The sequence below is a fragment of the Lithobates pipiens genome, unplaced genomic scaffold (assembly GCF_037356315.1).
Source record: "Lithobates pipiens isolate NorthernLeopardFrog02 unplaced genomic scaffold, aLitPip1_a1.2 Scaffold_51, whole genome shotgun sequence".
NCBI classification, from domain to species: Eukaryota; Metazoa; Chordata; class Amphibia; order Anura; family Ranidae; genus Lithobates; species Lithobates pipiens.
In genome coordinates this window covers 2,865,504-2,887,662 of record NW_027507874.1, presented here as the reverse complement: position 1 = coordinate 2,887,662, position 22,159 = coordinate 2,865,504, and the positions used below count along the sequence as shown (strand labels likewise).

General features: G+C 42.7%; 1 protein-coding gene across 1 annotated transcript in view; it reads right to left on the bottom strand.

Annotated features, from left to right (window-relative positions):
- LOC143957110 (uncharacterized) overlaps window positions 1-22,159 on the bottom strand; it is a 497,982-nt gene that overhangs the window by 48,080 nt on the left and 427,743 nt on the right. The window lies entirely within an intron of this gene.

Genomic DNA, 22,159 nt, shown 5'->3' with positions numbered 1-22,159 from the left:
TGCAGACGTTTTGTTGGTTTTCTAAATTTCTCAAAGTCTAAGCTAGAAAATGAGATTTCAGTACTGAACAGGTGAATGAATGAATAACTTGTATAGCGCTACAAATGCGAACTAAATCGCCTCAGGGCACTTTTGCCGCCACTGTCCGTCTGCGCTTTCAGAAGAGATGGGTCTTGAGCTTCTTTCTGAAGGCTAGATAGTTTCCTTCCGAGTGGATGTCCGCAGGTAGAGCATTCCATAGCTGTGGTCCTTGGATTGCGAACCTTTGTTCGGCTTTTAATTTATAACGGGTGTTGGGGATGTGGAAGTCCTGGTTAGTTGACCGGAGAGTGGGACCTGGGGTTTAGTGCTTTATTTTGTCCCAGAGGTATTGCGGGGCCTTGTGTAAATTTGTGGGTCAGGCAGAGGGACTTAAATGTAAATCGATCCTATTATAGGTTACCTGGTAGATAAAAAATGTGCAGAGTAAACAACCGCTTTAATAATTCAGTACCGAGTTCTAATTTTCTAGCTTAGACATTGAGAAATTTAGAAAACCAACAAAACATCTGCATGTCTCCACAGCCGCTGACATCAGTGGCGCAGTGAAGGTCCGGCGTATCCTGCCGGAGCGGAGGACTCCAGCGCCCATCGAATCGCCGGGGCCCACTACCTCGGAATAAACAGAGAGGCAACATGTCAGCCATCTCAGCGCTGACCGAGTCAGGCTGCGGAAGCTTTGCTCTAAGGTAATGTGCTAGTATGCAATGTATACTAGCACATTATGCCATTGTCTTACAGGTTTTTTTTTCTTCAGCTGTTTACTACCCCTCTAACCACTTAAGGACCACCTCACGCCGATGTACGCCGGCAGAATGGCACAAGCACGTACCTGTACGTTACTCTTTAAGTGCCCAGCCATGGGTCGGGAGTGTGCCGCCGGTGGAGCGCTCCCGAGCCAGTCCTGTGCTCCGTGACCGTGGCCACGGGACCAGCAGACCCGATCGCCGCTGGTGTCCCGCGATCGGGTCACAGAGCTGAAGAACGAGGAGAGGTCTGTGTAAACAAACCTCTCCCTGTGCTTCCCTGTGTGGCTGTCACGATCGTCTCTTCCCTTTTATAGGGAAGGACGATCAGTGACATCACATGCCAGGCCACTCCCCCTACAATAAAAAAAACACATAACGTCATACATAACCCCTACACTGCCCCCTAGTGGTTAACTCCTTCACTGCCAGTGTCATTTACACAGGAATCAGTGCATTTAAATAGCACTGATTGCTGTATAAATGACAATGGTTCCAAAAATGTGTCAAAAACATCCGATGTGTCCGCCTTAATGTCACAGTCACAATAAAAATCACTGATCGCCGCCATTACTAGTAAAAAAAAAAAATATTAATAAAAATGCTATAAAACTATCCCCTATTTTGTAAACGCTATAATTTTTGCGCAAACCAATCAATAATCACTAATTGTGATTTTTTTTACCAAAAATATGTAGAAGAATACGTATCAGTCTAAACTGAGGAAAAAAAAAAGTTTTTTTATATATTTTTTGGGAGTATTTATTATAGCAAAAAGTAAAAAAACATTGCATTTTTTTCAAAATTGTTGCTTTATTTTTGTTTATAGAGCAAAAATAAAAAAAACGCAGAGGTGATCAAATACCACCAAAAGAAAGCTCTATTTGTGGGGAAAAAAAGGACGCCAATTTTGTTTGGGAGCCACGTCGCACGACCGCACAGTTGTCAGTTAAAGCAACGCAGTGCCGAATCGCAAAAAGGGGCTTGGTCCTTTGGCTGAAAATTGGTCCGGGGCTTAAGTGGTTAAAGAGGTTGTAAACCTCCGAAACAATGCATCGCATACTAGCTCATTATGAAATACTTACCTCAGAATGATGCCCTGAATCGGTGTCGGCACTCCAAGTACATGGCGGACATCTTCCACCGGAGTTACTTCTGGGTTTCGCCTCCGGCGCTGTAATTGGCTGGAGCCGCAATGACGTCACTCCCACACAAATGCGCCCGGGAGCCACCGGTGACCTTTTAGAAAGCTGCTACCCATCAGAATATGTAACAGAAGTGACATTCCAGCAAGACCATCTTGGTACACCCCACAATCGTCCGAAGTAAGCCTACAGTAAAAAGGCGGCAAGCAGACATCTTTTTACACATACCGGCGTCTTGCAGTTACAGTCCATGTGACACTGTTTTGATGTTGAATTTTAAAAGCACCAGCAAGCCTGCTGATCTCACAGGTTTGCTAATCTGTCAGAACACTGCTGCTTTTAAAATTCAACATGAATGAAGACAGATTTCTAAATACTGTATTTCACTATATAAGCTGAGTTTACTGGTAGAAAGAAGTGTGAAATGCAAGACTTCGGTGGGTGTAAAAAGATGTCTGCTTTCCACCTTATGACTGTAGGATTACCATGGATGAGTGCGGATGTACCAAAATGGCCGCAACGGAAGGTCACTAAGGTTGCATTTTCTGATGGGTAGTGGCTTTCTGATAGAACACCAATCACAGCATGAGTCCTGCAGAAACGGCACCAGTTCTTCAGTACGCATGCACCAATGACGTCGGCAGCAGCGCATATAGTAAATATGTCCTTAACTGTACAAGTTTAGGAGATATTCACAGTACCTACAGGTAGGCCTTGTTATAGGCTTACCTGTACGTAAAAGTGGTATAGACAGAGTTTACAACCACTTTAATATTAGTATCTATAGAGCAGCCAATCAGATTGTAGGTGTCATTGTCCTGGTGCAGATCAGATGAGAGGAAATGTCTGGTTGTCATGGCAACGGCAACACCTCCCATCTTATCCTTCTGTCCAAATGTCTTGTGTGTTAACCACTTGATAGTTTTACGCCCCTTCATGACCAAACCCTTTTTGCTATTCAGCACAGCGCTATTTAATTGGCAGTTACGCGGTCATGCAACACTGTACACAAATAAAATTTATGTCATTTTTTTCTCCAAAATTAAAAATAAAATAAAAAAACATTCTTTTGTACTTTCTGCTATAAAACTTATCCAATAAAAAAAAAATCTAATTTCTTCATAAATTGAGGCCAAATGTATTCTGCTACATGTCTGGCAAAAAAAAATCACAACAAGTTTATATTAACCACTTGCCGACCTTGCTATAGCCAAACGATGGCTATAGAGTGGACGGCTAGTTCTGGGAGGCCATCATATGACGACCTCCCATGATCATGCCTGTTGCACGCCTGCTGCTGGGTGCAGGCGGCATGCTCTGTGATTGCAGTGTCCAATCAAAGCTTATGATGGATGTAAATAGAAGCCGGTTCTCAGCTTTCCTTTCCTTATACTGACAACATGAAGAGCTGAGAAATAAGTTGATCATCAGCTTTTCTAAAAGGTACACAAACACTAATAATCAGGGTGATTATCAGTGCCCTGATAATCAGTACAGTCCAATCTGTGCCCCATCAGTGCTGCCAAAAGTGCCCACCAATGCTGCCAATCAGTGCCCACCAGTGCTGCCAATAATTGCCCACCAGTGCTGCCAATCTGTGCCCACCAGTGCTGCCAATCTGTGCCCACCAGTGCTGCCAATCAGTGTCACCTATCAGTTCAGCCTCATCAGTGCCCACCAGTGATGCCTTCTAGTGTTTATCAGTGCCACCCAACAGTTCTGCCTCATCAGTGCAGCCTATTAGTGCCCATCAGTGCAGCCTCATCAGCACAGATCAGTGAAAGTGAAACAATACCTGTTTCCAAAATTTTATAACAAACTATGAAAAAGGTTTTTTTTTCTAAATATTCAGTCTTTTTTCATTTATTTAGCAAAAAATGAAAAACCCAGTGGTGATTGTGACGAACGCGGGTGTCAGATCCCTGCCCTCCTCGCTAACTGGCAACAAAGGACCGGCCAACCTCACACCACGCTGTCACTTACGTAACAATGCCACACTCAGCTGCACCCAGCAAAAAGATTTTCCAGCTTGCGGGACCACAATCTAGGTGCGGGCAGCCTGAGAGCGATTGTCACTGGGCTAATTACACAATTAACCCTTTAAATGCCACCACCACCCCCGTTTAAAAGACAGAGCCTGGGGGACTCGTAATTTTAGCAATACCAATTATCATTTTAGAATAAGCGCCTGCAACACACACTGCCACCACAGACAGGTCTGCTCAGTGCCTTACTCTACCACAGTAGCACCTTTTTAAGAGACAGGTTCGTTTATAGTTGCATCAAGAGCTTTAAAGACAAGGTTAACACTTTTCAACATAAGGGTTTATTATGAAAAGGTCAAGGTTGGTGCGAATAAAACATTTACAGAAAAAGGATGTTTCAAAAAATAAAGACAATATACAGCCACAAAGAAATAAGGTAGAATTGGGAAGGAAGAATACTTGCAATGTCCGAGGGTTGATCAGAGTTCAATCGATGAGCAAAGGTAATCGGTTCTCAAACTTGGCAGATGTTCCTGCTTGGATGGTAAAAGGAGAACTGACCATTGCCTTGGCCTCTCCTCTTTTCTGTCAAATCAAAGGGGGTGCTGACAGTGACCAGTGACCAATCGTCTGGTCATCTTGTTTAGGGGTTGGTTGCTGGGAGGTGTCTACACTCATGACCCTGTCCCAGGTACACTTTGTGATACATATTCATATCTCTGCCTCTCTACTGTTTATAGACTGAAGATATCCATTTTAGTGATCAGCATGATATTTGCTTCAAAACAAGTCCACACATGACAGGTTTCCCATTTCAGGGTAACCTAGGAGGAGTAAGGGGTCCCAGTGGCTTCCCATATGACCTGACATAGGGGTGTCTGGACTTGAAATGTTAGAAATTATCTGAGGAAACTAAATATGCCCATATTATGGCTGTGCTATGATTGCTTTGGAAGTTTAGAAAACATGTTGAAGTTTCAAAACTATACTGATCTGTCTGCACTCTATGTGGTTTGAGGTATTTAAGACAGGTATCTGTTGGTTCTCTGAATGGAGAGGGTGACAGTTTTATGACAGGCCTGAATATCTTGCCAGGCAACATGAGCCTTGTTTATTGACCTAGCATGGTTCTGCTTCCTCTGATGAGATAACCTCTTTTTCCTTTTGAAAATTTTTAAGCTTTGGATTCCTAAGACAGGGAGGGGGGAGTTCAGATTATTCTGTAAGGTTAGCCAAGCTGTCATGGCTGCTTTCCAAACAACATGGAAACTAGTTACAACATTTTCTGTCCCGGGCGTGATATCGTTACAGTGATTAAATGCCAATAAAATACACATACGGACCTTTGTCAATGCACATTTGCTAGGAAGGTTAGGTAGCATGCATGCTGTATGCATATTTATAGTACTCTGTATGTCTTGTGTGGTTTTCCTACAGTTGTAGTAAGTTTGTATGTACAGCATTCAAGTTTAGTAAATCACATATAATATATACTTTATATAAGAACACATATTTTGGAAATGTCCCATGGTGCTTCTGGTGGTGCCCATACCAATTACAGTAAGGGTCTGTTTGCTTGGACTAGTAGAGGAGGTGGTGCCGTCATGGACCCTATGAACCCTGCTTAACATCCTATTGTTCTATCGGAGGAAGGTCATTCTGTTAAACTGGAAGAAACCGGGGGCCCCGGGTCTGGTCTAATGGAAAGGCCTGGTAAACTCCATGATGCCCCTCTACAGAGCTACCACGACAAAGTCTGGCAGGCATGGTACAAATCCAGTGATACAGCAGGATAGGGAATTGGGCTTGGTACACACCATGAAATACTCCACTCACGATGCATTAGGAATGGTATTAGATGAGATACAAGTTATAGCTAAGCGACACGGGTAGTACATAACGATTGAAGCTACACTTTCTCCTTCTATTTCTGGGATGTGTTAAATTATTGGTTTCCCAACAAATTACTGGTGTTGAAGAAATAAATGAAGAATTCCATTTTATATCAAGCTGTGACCACAAGGGGTTAGGGGGAAGGGGTGGTAGGGGAGGGTTGGGTTTGTTATTTGAATGTATAAGCTAGATAGCCGGACTATGTTTAGTTCAGTATAGATTGTTTTTTCAGTTTTTTTGGGCCATGCTTGGCCGGAATGTGGACAATGTCCCATTGACATGTCCAATGTTTTATGTCAAATTATAAAAACCTAATAAACAGAATTTTCAAATATATATATACACAAACTTTAGGAGTTTCTGCTTACAAGAAAAATATCCGCTGCTCCAGGTGTATAAAGATAAGGCTGATGGGAGTATCTTGCAGAGTGCTAGCCTCGTCCCACCTTTCATGGGAAACGTGTAAAGAAGAAAGAAATGGCTGAAAATCCAGAACTTCCGATTGTCTTTTCTTTAGTTTCACAAAGATAACACCAAAGACACCAAACTGTGGTCACGTAGACGCGTTTCACACATACATCTTGTGCTTAATCATTACATCTATGTTTGGGGTCTTTGGTGGTATCTTTGTGAAACTAAATAAAAGACAATCTGAAGTTCTGTATGTGCAGCCATTTATTTCTTTCCAGGGATTTCTGCTTTCTTGCTTTAGTGCAAAGTAACATTAAAGATACAAGGCAAAACAGCCCATCACACTGACAGGTGGACAGCTGAAGAGTTTTTGCACCAGGGTGGGCAAAGCCTGATTGGGAACTAGTCCTCCAGTCTACTTTACATTTGATTGACAGCACACAACAGTGGGTGGATCTGTAGCTGCTATTCAGTCCAACAGCAGCTTTTGAACCCACCCACTGCCATGCATGGTCAATTAAAAGTAAAGCAAACCTAATGGGGAACTAGTCTATCACTTTATCATTAGGCTTTGCTTACCCAGTAATACGTAATTTCCCATATCTAAACATTGCCATATTTTGGATAATGACATCACCTGTATCGCCAGTCCTTAGTTTCCATTTAGCTTTCGGATGGGTAATCTCCCGGCTTATAGCTCAATGGGGCGAAGGCTAGAACCATTTGCAGAAAGTTTCCACATACAGTGGGGGAAATAATAATATGATCCCCTGCAGAGTTTGTAAGTTTGCATACTTACAAAGAAATGAAGGGTCTATAATTGTTATTGTAGGTATTGTAAGTGTATTTTAAATGATAGAGACAGAATATCAACCAAAAATCCAAAAAACACACAATACAAATGTTATAAATTGAGTTGCATCTCAGTGAGTAAAATAAGTATTTCATCCTCTATCAACCAACAATAATTCTGCCTCCCAGACTGGCTACAGTATGTGCTCATGTGGTACACAGATTAGTCCTGTCGATTTAATAAGGTGCTCCTAACGACAACTCGTTATGTGTATAAAAGACACCTGTCCACAGAATCTCTTTCTTCCAAACCTCACCGTCATGGGAAGACCAAAGAGCTTTTTAAGGATGTCAGGGACATAATTGTAGACCTACACAAGGCTGGAATGGGCTACAAGACCATCAGCAAGAAGCTTGATGAGAAGGAGACAACTGTTGGAGCGATTGTTCAAAAAAATTGAAAATATACAAAATAACCATCAATCACCCTCGGGTTGGAGCTCCATGCAAGATTTCACCTCATGGGGTAAGGATGATCATGAGAAAAGTGAGGGATCAGTCCAGAACTACACGGGAGGAGCTTGTAAATGATCTCAAGGCAGTTGGGACCGCAGTCACCAAACAAACTATTGGTAACACAATACGCTGCCATGGATTGGAATCCTGCAGCTCCCACAAGGTCCTCCTCCTCAAGAAGGCACATGTACAGGTCCGTCTGAAGCTTGCCAGTGAACATCTAAAATGATTCAAAGAAAGATTCTGAGATAGTGCTGTGGTCAGATGAGACCAAAATTGAGCTCTTTGGCATTAACTCAACTCGCCGTGTTTGGAGGAAGAAAAAATGTTGACTATGACCCTTAGAACACCATCCCTACACAGTCAAACACAGAGGTGGAAACAATATGCTTTGGGGCTGTTTCTCTGCTAAAGGTAAAGGCCGACTTTGCCGCATTGAAGGGCCAATAGATGGGGCCATGTATTGTAAAATCTTGGATGAGAACCTTCTTCCCTCAGCCAGACCACTGAAGATGGGTCGTGGATGGGTCTTCCAGCATGACAATAACTCAAAACATACTGCCAAGGCAATAAAGGAATGGCTCAAGAAGAAGCACATTAAGGTCATGGAGTGGCCTAGCCAGTCTCCAGACCTTTATCCTATAGAAAATGTATGGAGGGAGCCGAATCTCTGAGTTGCCAAGCAAAAATGTAACCGCTTCACTAGGCACTTTCACCCCCTTCCTGCCCAAGCCAATTTTCAACTTTCAGTACTGTCACACTTTGAATGACAATTGCGTACCGATATTTTTAATTTTTTTTTTTACACAAATAGAGCTTTCTTTTGGTGGTATTTAACCACCACTGGGTTTGTTTTTGTTGTTTGTTTTTTTTTGCTAAAAAGAACTAAAACACCAAATATTTGAAAAAAAAAAAGTTTTTCCCACTTCAATACTGGGTCATAGTAAAATGACTTTGTGGGGGAATATCTGAATGATGCCTGCAGCTACAGGCATCATTCAGATATCATTCTTTCCAGCCAGCGATTCTGTGCACGATAAGAACAATCATAGAGGCAGTTTTGCCGCTTGTTTGTTCTTATAGGCGTCAGGAGGGGACCCCCCTCCCGCTGCCATTTGGTGCTTCTCCGGGCTATCCCATGCCATTGGGGGCCCGGAGAAAGAATCGTCCGGCACCGGATGATGACGATAGAGATTTCCGGTGACCAGATGGTCACCAGTCATCTCTCTGACCCTTGGAGGCCCGGGCGCAACATTATGACGTCACACTCGGGTTCCCGGATGTAAACAAAGCCGCGATCGCGGCTATCAGCATGAGATTGGTGAATTTTTTTTCTCGATCTCATGCTTTCCAGCCTGGAGGAGAGATTTGGGGTCTTACTGACCCCGTATATCTCTCCGTAAAGAGGACCTGTCACAATAGATTCATATTACAAGGGATGTTTAAATTCCTTGTAATAGGAATACAAGTGATCAAAAAAAAATTTATTTAAAAAAATAAAAAAAAAGTGAAAAAAAAAAAATTAATTAAAACAACGCCCTTGTCCCCGGTAGCTTGCGCTCTGAAGCAAACACACGCGCAAGTCCCGCCGACATATGTAAACGCTGTTAAAACCACACATGTGAGGTATTGCCACGTGCGTTAGAGCGTGTGCAACAATTCTAGCACTAGACCTCCTCTGTAACTCTAAACATGTAACCTGTAAAAATTTTCAAAGCGTTGCCTATGGAGATTTTTAAGTACCAAAGCACCATTCCATGAGTGAGCGCAAATTTAAGCCTGACATGTTAGGTCTCTATTTACTCGGCGTAACATCATGTTTCACATTACACAAAAAAATTGGGCTAACTTTACCGTTTTGTTATTTTTTAATTCATGAAACTGTTTTTTTTTCCCAAAAAAAGGCGTTTGAAAAATTATTGTGCAAATATCGTGCCAGATAAAAAGTTGCAATAACTGCAATTTTATTCCCTAGGGTGTGTGATAAAAAAAAAGAATAAAAAAATAAATAAACCATAGATAATGTTTGGGGGTTCTGAGCAATTTTCTACCAAAAAAATTATGATTTTTACATTTAGGAGAGAAGTGCCAGAATAGGCCCAGTATTGAAGTGGTTAATTTCTGGCTGTAAATTTTGTAAATAGGTACATTTTCTCCTTTAATGATGTGGGCTAATGAGGCTGCATTGATGGGCACTGATTAGGTGACACTGATGAGGAGGCACTAATATGCCACACTGATGGCTGATAGGTGGCACTGAAATGCGGCACCAATGAACAATAATGGGTGGCACTGATTAGCAGGCACTGAAAAACAGCACTGATTGGTGTCACTGATGGGCTCAGTGCCCTGATTACCTGTACAGGTCTCCCCTACAAGGAGATGCCGATAAACGGCACGCCCTTGTTTACATGTGACCGGCTGTGATTGGACACAGACGATCACGTGGGTAAAGAGGCGCGTCATAAGCTCTTTACCAAGATCAGGGTCGTGCCGTGTTCCTAGATCGGGGGCACGCAAGAGCAGTGACACTTGGGCGAAGGCATATGACATTGCCCCCAGAACGAGAGGGGATCCCACCCACTGTCCCACCAGCTGCTGCACCTGCAAAGCTCCAAGGCTCGATTCACACAAATGCGTTTTTTGATGCTTTTTGCAGAAATGCATTGAATTTTTTAACATGGGTTCATATGGAACACGTTCACATCGAAGCATTTTTGTGCCTCTGCATTTTTTCACCTGATGTATCCGATACCCATTCACATAGGGGGGAGGCGGGATCTGGGGGTCCCCTTGTTAAAGGGGGCTTCCAGATTCCGATAAACCCCCCTCCCGCAGACCCCGACAACTACCAGCCAGGGTTGTCGGAAAGAGGCCCTTGTCCCCATTGACATGGGGCAAAGTGCTTTGGTGGGGGGGGGGCAGAGCCCCCCCCCTGCCCCAAAGCACCCACCCCCCCCATGTTGAGAGCATGCGGCCTGGTATGGGGCGGGGGGCACTCACTTGTCCCCTTCCTTTTCTGACCTACCGGGCTGCATGCTCGGACAAGGGTCTGGTATGGATTTTGGGGAGGACCCAACACCATTTTTTTTTTACATTCATAGGGGGTGTCCCCTCTAAATCTATACCAGACCGAAGGGTCTGGTATGGTCTTTGGGGTGGAGGGACCACACACCGTTTTCGTGAATTTTTTTAGCCGGCAATTGCTTTTTCTTTACATTCAGCTGTCAGTGGGGAAGCTCGCTGACAGCTGATGATCATTGGTTGTTAAAGATGCGGCAACCAGCTTTCCGACCCGCTCCTTAGCAACCAGCTATATACAGTGAATGTAAAAATTAAATAAAACGCAAATCGCAGGAAAATCATGGTAAAAACATTACAAAAACCCAGAAAGCACAGTAAAAAGCACTGCAGAAACGCTCAAAAGCAACATGCATGGATGTGAATCAAGCCTAACAAGGAAAATTGCAGGGTCTGCATCCCAGGCAATAGCCCAAGTCAGTGTTTATTATTTAGGCTGTAGGAAAGTCATAGAGTCCACAAACTATGGGATATAGATCTGAAAATCGATCTATCCTGCGGTACTGATGATCATTTCATGAGACCCTAAAATGCCAGGACTGTACAAATATTCCCCAAATGACCTATTTTTGGAAAGTAAAGAGTCCAAGGTATTTAGTAGAGGCATGACAAGTTTTTTAAAGTTGTAATTTGTTGTCACAATTTTTTGGAAAATGAAGAAATAAAAAAAATAAAAAAGAATTCTTCAATTTTTTTTTTCTTTACATACGGTCACCAGTGCAGTACAGCGTCATCATATAACTGGCAAGGTGGTGACAGTATGTAAAGAAAAAACAAATATATTAATTTTAGGGCTGTCACTGATTAAAATTTTCGTGTTCGATTAATTGATTTTTTTTAATCGATTAATCGTCTAATTTTGATTAATTATAATGCACATAAACATAACTACTTTTAGCTGATCTCCTTGCAAAGCAGCTCTGCATTAGACCCCTTTCACTGGGGCGTTTTTCAGGCACTTTAGTGTTAAAAAAAGGGCCTGTGAAGCGCTTGAAAGAAGCCTCATCTGCAATCCCAATGTGAAAGCCCAAGTGCTTTAAGAGCCCTTTCACAATGTCAACGCCCAAAAAACGCTCGTAAAGCACCGCTTAAACTAGCAGCGCTTTACCAGCGTTTTTCAAGTGCTCTTGGGGTGCTTTTAACCCCTGCTAGTGGCCAAATAAAGGGTTAAAAGCGCCCACAAAACACTGCTGCCAAAAGCGTTTTTCAGGCGCTTCCCATTGATTTCAATGGGAAGGGGCGCTTTAGGAGCGGTGTATTCACTGCTCCAAAAGCGCTGCAAAGAAGCTGCTTGCAGGACTTTTTTTTGACGCCCTGCCAGAGCAGCGCCTGTGTGAAAGTACTCGGGCTTTTACATTGGGATTGCAGTTGCAGCTTCTTTCAGGCGCTTTTTTTTAACGCTAAAGCGCCTGAAAAACGCCCCAGTATGAAAGGGATCTCAGTGTAAAAGCACTCAGGCTTTTACATTGGGATTGCAGTTGCGGCTTCTTTCAGGCGCTTTTTTTAACGCTAAAGCACCTGAAAAACGCCCCAGTGTGAAAGGGGTCTTAGTCAGTAGTAAATGTGATATATACTATATTCAATCACCCGACATTAGTTAGTTTCCACAATCCATGACTTAACTTCACAGTTCACACAAATACGTTTTAAATTCAAACTGTAGCACTGACGTAAGTACATTTTTTTTCCACAGTAGCGTGACAATCCCTTCACCTCCGCTCTAACTAATCACTCTCACCTTATGGCATCGACCCCTGTGCAAACAGGTAGTCATGCAAGCGGGTATCAAAAGGGTTAACACGGACCATAATCTTCTCTCACGTCTCCTTAGATCTCAGAAAGGACGCCAGGTCATGGGTAGAAAGAAAAGATTTAAGTGCTCACCGCTTAAGTATAACATTTAATTTTTGTGTTCAAACACAAACTACTCACATAAAGATGATAAAAACACAGCATGTAAAGCCGACAATCGTGGCAGCAGCGAGTGACGTCATGCGTAGCTCCTCCCCCGTACACGTTACGTTCAATCAGAACTTTAACCACTACAATACAGGGCACTTTCGCCCCCTTCCTTCCCAGCCCAATTTTCAGCTTTCAGCGCTCTAGCGCTTTCAGTGACAATTGCGCGGTCATGCTACACTGTACCCAAATGAAATTGTTATCATTTTGTTCGCACAAATAGAGCTTTATTTTGGTGTTATTTATTCACGACTCCGTTTTTTTTTTTTGCGATATAAGCGCAAAAATAGCGGAAATTTGGAAAAAAAACAATATTTTCTTTTTTCTGTTTGAAAAGAAATCCAATAAAATCAAATTTTGTCATAAATTTAAGCCAAAATGTATTCTGCTACATGTTTTTGGTAAAAAAAATTCCGTTAAGTGTATAATAATTGGTTTGTGTGATCACGGACATATGTACGCAAATGATCATGTACATATGTGTGCAGGTGATCACGTACATATGTGTGCAGATAATCATTGGGACATGTGATTTTAGTGGGACATATGTGGGGGACATGTTTTTATTATTAGGGACATGTGTTTTTATAATTTGGGGACATGTATGTTTTGGGGACGTGTGTTTTGGGGACATGTGTGGGGACTGTGTTTGTACTGTGTGGTGTGTTGTGTGTTTACACTACACTGATGATCAGTGAGTAAAAAGCTGTAAAAAGCAGCCCATACTCACTGATCATCAGCCGGCTGCAGCGTTCTGCTCTCCTCTCCTCAGCTGTGACTTCCGTGTGAGGAGAGGAGAGCCGATTGCCTAGCAACCGGCTGTTTGTTTACATCACATGACGGCCGTTATTGGACACGGCCGTCATGTGATCAGGAGGGCCAATCACAGAGCCCTCCTGCCGATCTGAGATGTGCCGTGTCCGGGTGACACGAGCACATCGGGATCGCCCCGCTGCGCGGGCGCGCGCGATCCCGCTACTCCTGAATGACGTTTCTGAACGTCCTATCAGGAGTAGACGGCTCCCACCCGGCCGTATATATGCATTGGCCGGGTGGGAAGTGGTTAAGGTCACCAGACTTCTCCCCCCTTCCCTTCATTAGCAGAAGGAGGCACTTGGGGAAGAGGGGAGAAGTCCGGTGACATCACCGGATCTCCGACGGAACTTGCTGAAGCCGGCAGAGAGGCAAGTACCGATCAAAAGAATTTTGATCGATCAAAAAAAATTTACGATTAATCGAGGAATTAATCTTTAATTTCCACAGCCCTAATTAATTTATTTTACAACTTTTTTTTTTTTTAACACGTAGGGGGTCATTTACTAAGAGTCCCGGGAAGTACTGGGAGCTCTGCATGTAATAGCTCCCATGCCGTAGTAAATTCGGAATCGGTGATTCCGCAGATCTGCAAGTGCCCATTTCTACCAAGTTATAATACAACACTGTACTGCAACCATGATCCATGTATGTGAATAAAACATTTTTATGTGAGATGATGTGCTCTACCTCGTGTGCATGTATTTATGTATATTCCAATTAGTATTCCTAGTTTGTTTTCTTCTTTTTCTAACGAATGCATTTATGCAGTTAATCCATACCAGCCCCCTATCTGAGCATGCAGCCTGGAGGTCAGGACCCTCAACATTGGGAGGGTCCTGAAAGCGTCTACGTGACCATTTTTTGGTGTATTTGGTGTTACCCTTGTGATCAATAAAAGGCATTGGGGAATTCTGGATGTGCAGTCATTTCTTTCTTCTTTCCAAGTTTCCCATGGAGGTGGGCCGGAGCTGGCACTCCATGAGACTCCCCAGTCTCTCATCATACACCTTGAGCAGCGATTTCTTCTCTTGTATACGAGCAGAGAACTGCTGCCTGTCAGGTAGCAGCCCCCCTGTTCTGCTCCTTCATGCTCATTGGATCGCTGAGCTGTGCAGGGGCAGGGAGCGGCCGTCTCAGCGGGGGTGAGGATGGGACGCCTATCAGTCCAGGCACCTGGCAGATCCAGACTTCCAAAGTCGGGATGACAAGGTGCTTGGACTGATCTTGGTGATGTCAGTAGACAGCAGACTTCAGACCGCTATCTGCTGAAAATGAGTCACAGGGGTATAAAACGAATTGCACTCCTGTGACCCATAGGAGAAGCCCAGCCGAATGAGCGCAGGCTGGACTTCTCTCTTAATACAGCCCTTAAATTCAGCATTGGAGAAGGGGTTTTATTTTTTGGGGGGGGGGGGGGGGGTTCTTCCCCCTCCCCCCCATTAGACTTCCTGCTCAAGGACTTCCATGTGTGCACAACAAAATACTTTTGTATGCAACTAGATTTAATACAGATTTGAAGGGGTATGCATAGTTTGCAAAAGTCAAATAAAGCAAAAAAATAAATAAAAATCAACTTTTTATTTCAACATTAGTATAAACATTTGGTACATTCATTAATGTACTTGGGCCAAAAACATAAAAGGCATGGAAATGATGCTGCAGCATTTGACAATATAGTTAGAAGGGCCCTGCTCAAAAGGGCTTACAATCTACAAGGCTAGAACACTAAAAATCAGACACATTAAAAAATCACATTAGAAAAACAGGGATACAAATCAAGCTAATAACAAGCATGACCAACCTTTTTGGTGATTAAAAGTCCTCGCTCCAAACCCCAAAAAAGTTACATGGCAGGATTATCATAAGCTAAAACAGACAAAGGCTGGGTTCACACTGCAGCGGCTACGAGAACCAGATGTGATTCGCACCGCACTGCAGTGCAAATCACATCCGATCTCTGTGCGATGCGAGTTCAGCCATACAGATAGTATGGCTGAATTCGCATCGCACCCGCCCCAAACTCGCACAGGACCCTTTTTTTGGTCCGCAGCAGAATTGTATCGCATGGGTGTTCACACCATGCGATCCGATTCCTGTCCGAGTTTGCAGATCGCACTGCTATATGCAAACTGATCTGGGGGTGTCATTAACATTTCACTGACACTCCCAGCAGTTCGCATAGGACAGTGTGAACTGCCGCCGGGAGGAATGCGATGCGGGAACCCGTCGCTAATTCGCGGCGTTCCCACATCGCTGCAGTGTGAACCCAGCCAAAAAGGCAGCGTACAAAACCTTCCTTTTCATCAAAACCATTACATAGCAGTTGTAGGTCTAATGCTGCGTACACACGACTGGACTGTTCGACGGACTAGGTCCGACAGTCTTCCCGACGGACTTTCGGCGGAGGTCCGACTGACTTTCTGAACAAAAACGGACTTGGCCACGCATGAACGGACTGAGTTTTGAACGTGATGACGTAAACGGGAAAAAAAAAAAAGGAAGTTCAATAGCCAGTAGCCAATAGCTTCCCTTGTGTCCTATTTGGTCCGTCGGACTAGCACACAGACGAACGGTTTTCCCGATTTTTAGTCCGTTGGATAGATTATGAAACAGGTTTTATTTCTAGGTCCGTCTGACTTTTGGGGAAAAAAAAAGTCCACTGGAGCCCACACACGATCGAATTGTCCAACGGATTACGGTCTGCCAGAAAGTCTGATCGTGTGTACGCGGCATAACATGTGAGATTTAGAAGCAATCAAACCACAGCCTTAGTTGGGTGTGGATCGGAAATTATGCACCCCCCAAAAAACATATCTATTTGTAACCCAATATACACACTGCAAAGAAAGATTCAGGCCTGTTCTTAGGCCAAACACCCGCCACAGATGCAGGCCTTTAAATAACCTAGCTATGTTTGCTAGCACACCCACCTAGATCCACCCAGTAAAGGACACACCCACCAGTGTAACCGTTTCTGTCTCTTCATGTATGCCTCAAGTGCTCACACCTGTTCATCAGGAATACACACTCTTTACAAATGAAAGAATGCATCAGCATAGATATTTGTGCAGGGTAAACCTCAAAATAACTCTGGCTCTGGCCATGATCAGTGATCCCAAAAATCTCCAAATTAAACTTGTACGTTGTTGGGCATGTGGAGGGTACAAAACAGGAAATGTCAACTTTGTAAGGGCTGCTTCACCCAAATTGGTGACAAAGCAGATTTGTCATTCATCATCAGCATACAACATTAAAATATGTGTGCAAGAGGACACCAGACTTATACATCCACATCTGGTTCAAAACACACAGTTCTAGATTTGGTGCTAACTCACACTTGCTTGATTTATAATGCGATTTCTTGGGGTTCCATTATGTGAAACCCATCAAAAAATTTAATCACTGGTGAAAAAGAAACGTTAACACCACATGTGTTTATACATAAATACACAAATACCACATTTCTTATAGGTGGTGGAATTGCATTAGTCAGGAGTTATTCTTCTTGATTTATTCTGCGATATTTGGTGGTTCTAAGTGTTTGAGTGAAGAATAGTGATGTTATCCTCTGAACTTTGGGAATTACATTTTTATTTCTGATGTTGGTACACATACCAAATTTTTTGGGCTCAAATTATGATCATTTGGAAATACTAAACAACACTAAACACAATCATTTTATATTTGCATCACAATGGTATTGTTTGTGGTTTGTAAATACACCTGTGTGAGTTTGGTTAAAGATTTTTGTGAGATGGACAGCAACACATGAGAGATACAGAGAAAAATATATTTTACCAAAACATCAAAACATATCACATTCTAGCATTCTTAAAAACAAAATAGATGAAGAAGAAGCAACATTGTTGCAAGGACAATTTAAGAGAAAGATACAGTTCATCTCAACATTAAAAGTATTTATTTGGAGAAGTTACAATTGTACCATTAGAATCAATGGCTGAAACTTGGATTGGGCTACATAACTCAAATTTTTACTCTTAAAATGCTTTTTATCCCAGCACTAATTTTGGTATTTACTATAGCTCCCTGTAAAAAAGGCATGAGAGTTAAAATGAGAGTAGTTTGCATGTCTGAGCATGCACAGTTGTGCTGGCACATCATTGAAAAGAGAGGAGGGATTTATCTCTTCTCAAACTTTTGAAGATATTTCAGTGTATGTATCACTTTTTAAAGCAGATCATCTTTAAACAAGCTATTGCATATTTAAGTACCATTTAGGTGATGATATCATGCTCTAAACATTATGTCCACGTGCATTACTTCAGGTTCTAGCAGAGTAAGTGTTTGGGCGCGATCTGTTGTCTGGCAGCTATAGTGAATTCATTTTTGGGAGTATTTTTTCACCAGCGCTATTGTGAATTCTGTTTGGGCACTAATTAGCACTATTTTGAGAGTATTTAGCAGGGCTATTGCATATTAGTGCTATAGTAAATGACCCTGAGTATTGTAACCCTTTTTTTTTTTTTAAACAAATTATGATGGAATGGTTAGCTAAAATAGAGTGGTTAAGATCAATGGAGGAATCAATATCTAGAAGAGGAGATCAAGTGGAAATTTATCATAGTAAATGGGGAAAATGGTTGGAGTTCAAGAAAACAAGGGAATGTCTCAGAATGAGTGATCTCGAGGGGAGATGAGAGGGAGGGCGGGAGAGAGAGACGGAGAGAGAGAGGGGAGGGTGGGGGAGGGAGATTGGAGGGGGAGGGGACGGGGAGATATAAGGTAATGGAATAGGAAGCATATTTTTGCAATATTTTTACTTTTTCGGAATTCTAATAAAATAAACAAAGAATAAAATAGAGGAAAATGTTAAAAAAATAAAAAAAAAGAAAAGAAGGAAAAGGATTGCATGTGATGTGAAAGTAGCACTGCCAATAGGCAAAATGGTGGCGATAAGTAGAAGGGAACTAAATTACAAGGGCGTAAAGCTTGCCACAATTTGTTGATGAGAGACTGTGGCGTGCTATATACTGATGCAAACAAAAAAAAAAACAAAAAAAAAAAACAAATTATGATTGCTTATACTAGTGAATTCTATGGTTAGAAACAACCATTTTTACTGAATTAAATTTATCTAGTGTGTATTGTTGTGATTAGCTGTGATTTGCCACAGCTAATCACATGGTTCTGATGGGCAGTGATATGCCCTGTCTGTACCATGTGATCACTTTGACCAATCACATCTAGAACACAAGTGTACACAATGAATAGCATATAAGAACGCCATCCATTGTTTACAATTATCATGTGATCTGCTGTGATTAGTCAGAGCGATCACATGGTACCAGCAGTGGTCTGGTACAGTGATCAATCATTGGCTGTGTCCAGTGGACAGTGCGGCCCATGGGGCACTTGCGAGGCATGTTCTGAGAAGACGTCATCTGACTATAGGCTGGGCGGAACCTGGTCACTGCCATAGCATACAGTAGGTCCTTAAACTGCTGGTAGTAGGAACTAAGTTTGCTGCATGCGTCAGTAATGTTACCAACACTGGTGGAAATGCTTGCCTGAATTAGGCATGAGAAGTTCTTAAAGGCTAAGTTCACCTTTTTTTTCTTCTAAATTCCAGCTCCCTTATGCACCAATATAGCATTCATGTACTTTTTTTGCAAAAATATCAAACCTTTCCATAAAATCTACAGACACGTACCTTACTGTCCTACATCAATGATTCCAAAGGTAATCCATTGTTTTCCATCTTACGTCCTTACAGACTGTAGGTCATAACAGGAGAAGGAGTTGACCAGCTGATCTCATTAGCACACACCCTGCATCATCCAACCTCCCACTCCCAGGTGCATGTTTTTTTTTAATGAAATGCAATCAATCAGTGATCACCCTTCTCACCAAATACACAATCAGATTGCAAAGTGCCATCTTTATACAAGTACATAGAAGGCACTGGACAGAAATACTCAGCTGTCAAGCCCCGTTCACATCTCTACATAGTGGGACCTCGCATTCCCACATGCATTTTTTTTTTTGCGAGGTGGGGAGGTGTTTTGGAGCATTTTCACTCATCACATATTGGGCAGCCCTTCCACCTGAATGGGATGCCCTACACACAGCAATCTCCCCAAAGAAGCTTCAGAACTTTTTTTTTTAGAGCGGAGCCTTGTGTGTTTTTTACGGCAATTTTTGGTGCAGCGCATTTCTGAAATGCAAGGAAACACACTGATATGAATGGAGCCTCATTGTTCTTGTGTTATTGCACCAATTTCACTTTCAGGACCCATTCAGATATAGCATAGTGGGCGTGAACGTTTTTTCGGTGGCATGCACCAATAAAAAATGCACCAAGCTCCGCACTAAAAAAAAGTTCTGAAGCTTCTTTGTGGCAATTGCTGCGTGTAGTGCAGCCCATTCAGGTGGATAGGCTGCCCTATGTGTGATGAGTGAAAATGCTCCAAAACACCTCCCCCCCACCTTGAAAAAAATAAAAAAAAATGCATGTGGAAATGCGAGTTTCCACTATCCAGAGATGTGAACGGGGCTTGGCAGCTGAATGTTTCTGTCCACTCCCTTCTATGTACTTATATAAAGATGGCCATATGCTATGCAATAGGATTGTGTATTTAGTGAGAAGGGTGGTCACTGATTGATTGCATTTAAAAAATGTGCAGCTGGGAGTGGGAGGGTGGATGATGCAGGGTGTGTGCTAATGAGATCAGCTGGTCAACTCCTTCCTGCGTTATGACCTACAGTCTGTAAGGACATAAGACAGAAGCAATAGATACCTTTGGAATCATTGATGTAGGACAGTAAGGTACGGGTCTGTAGATTTTATGGAAAGCTTTGATTTTTTTTTTCCAAAAAAGTACATTAATGCTATATTGGTGCATAGGGGAGCTGGAATTTAGAAGAAAAAAAAAAAAAAAGGTGAACTCAGCCTTTAAGGGAATTACCACCAGAAATTGTCATTAGGACTTTACAGAATTCCCCTGTCTATGTTTATAATGGATCTAAAACTGGGAGCACAGTGAAGCCTTGTAGAATAATTTAATGGCTTCCTCCAGTTGATCCACCACATACTAGAGGAAGCCATCCGAGACCAGAGCCTGTCGGAGAGTTCATGGCCATTCTGTAGAAGCCTTGCTTAACTAAATGCCAGCAATGGAATGTTTTCGAGTCCAACTGAAGGTTCCCACCCCCCTCCCCCACACGGTCCTTCCCTGCACAGATTTGTTTTTGGACACTTAGCTTATTTCAGATGTCTTCTGACATGTTACATGACCTATGGGGTCCCCTTGTTGTCTGGTGGTGGGTAGGTTTCCGATTATGTCAGTGCCATTCTCTGCAGTGCTGTCATGGGAGCCATGTGCAGAAAACAGAGACTGATCTGCTGACGGCCTAAAGATTTTCTGCTGTTGAGGGACTCCGGGCTTCTGCAAAATGTCAGCCTCCAGCAAGAAGAAACAGGGGCAATGGTGGAGGCAATTTACAGCACACATAATTTTTGTAGCATAAATATTAAAGTGGAACGTATGTTTCGAGCTAAAGAACATAATTTTTTATCGTGTTATGGGTAAAGTTCTACTTTAAGAAACTACTGCAAGTACATTCATTCTTCCAACAGCCTGCTGCCTAATTGCCTCCAAGTGAAAGCAATCTTCTCCCCTCTCCAATAACAATCTACCAGACTGAATGAGATATGTACGTCTTATGGAGCACCTTACAGCTGGCTTCTACAATTGAATAAACCAGTACAGCAAAGTCTGGAATCATTGGGACACTTTTTTCAGTCTACTGAACAAACGTAATGAGTTTCCTGTGGTTATCCTACCTTCCCTTCCCCTATCTCTGCATTTGAGGCTCCAGTGTGAAATTGCTGAGATCCAAGAGTACTACAGCAAGGTTCAAAGAATGCAAGGGAATAACTCTTAGAACAGTGGTCTCCAAACTGCAGCCCGAGGGCCAGATGTGGTCCTCTGATTTTCTTTATCCGGTCCTTGGTGCACTGTTCTGGGGCACTATTTCTCCCACTGACACCATTTCTTCTTGGGCAGCACAGTGGTGTAGTGGTTAGCACTTTCACCTAGCAGCAATAGGGTTGCTGGTTCAAATCCCAACCACGACACCATCTGCCTGGAGTTTGCATGTTCTCCCTGTGCCTGCGTGGGTTTCCTCCGGGTACTCCGGTTTCCTCCCACACTCCAAAAGACATGCTGGTAGGTTAAATAGACCCTTTCCAAAAAAATTGGCCATAATATGTGTATATGTATGTCAATGTTGTAAGTGTGTCGGGACTCTACAGTTTAAAGGACTGCATAAATAGCTGCAGATGGACACCGGTGGCAAGAAAAGCGCCCTGAGGCGATTCAGTTCGTATAGGTAGCGCTATACAAGTCATTCATTCATTCATTCATTTCTTCAACTGACACCAACAATAGTGTAATATTCATTGCACCAGTATCAATGATGGGGCACTATTCTTTTTTATACTAACCACAGGCACTTATCTTACTCCCACTGACAACCAAGCCTGGGGCATTATTTAATACCACTGTTGCTGAGCCATTTTCTACTCCTACTTGCCACAGTGTGGCCCCCCTGATGTCGAAAGGATAGTTATCTGGACCTTTGCTTACAAAGTTTGAAGACCTCTGCCTTTGAACACTAAGAACTCATAGGAACCCCCCTTCACAAAGACAGTTCCTGGGAAAAAAGGCTTTCCTCTTAGCGTCGTCTAACAAGGAGGGATCTTTAAGTAAAAAGACACAAGGGTGATAGATGAGAACCTCTGGTATTCAAGAAA